Source organism: Bison bison, unplaced genomic scaffold (genome assembly GCF_000754665.1).
Source record: "Bison bison bison isolate TAMUID 2011002044 unplaced genomic scaffold, Bison_UMD1.0 scf7180017850270, whole genome shotgun sequence".
NCBI lineage: Eukaryota > Metazoa > Chordata > Mammalia > Artiodactyla > Bovidae > Bison > Bison bison.
Genome location: NW_011480843.1, coordinates 9,840 through 10,362, shown reverse-complemented (window position 1 = coordinate 10,362; position 523 = coordinate 9,840).

Here is a 523-nt window from a genome sequence, read left to right as displayed (position 1 = left end):
CCCTTCTCCACGGCTCCATGATCCAGCATAGGGTATCCACACACAGTGACTATCTCAGCTCTGGGGCTGGATATTTTCTAATGAGAATTTTCAGGCTTCACATTTATTCACCAGTTTGGTTTTTTATTTTTTATGTATTTTTTTTTTTACTTTTTATTCACCAGTTTTTAAGGTGGGAGAGCAAGTTAGGATGCAACTGTTCTACATGGAACAGTATATGATTGGACAACTATGGATGAGATGACAGTTTTTAACAAAGATTAATGACTCGTGCACTCAATGCTATATCCTTAGAATGCTTCAAGGTGCTACAGGGTGAGAAAGAAAATATTCACCAGCAGTAGAAATACAAAGAACTCAAAAGCTCAAGTAAACACTGGTAGACATGGGGAGAAAAGAGGTTACTTGAACAAAACCAAGAGAATGGCATTGAAACATGTATAATATCATATAAGAAACGAATCGCCAGTCCAGGTTCGATGCAGGATACAGGAAGCTTGGGGCTGGGGGACTGGGATGACCC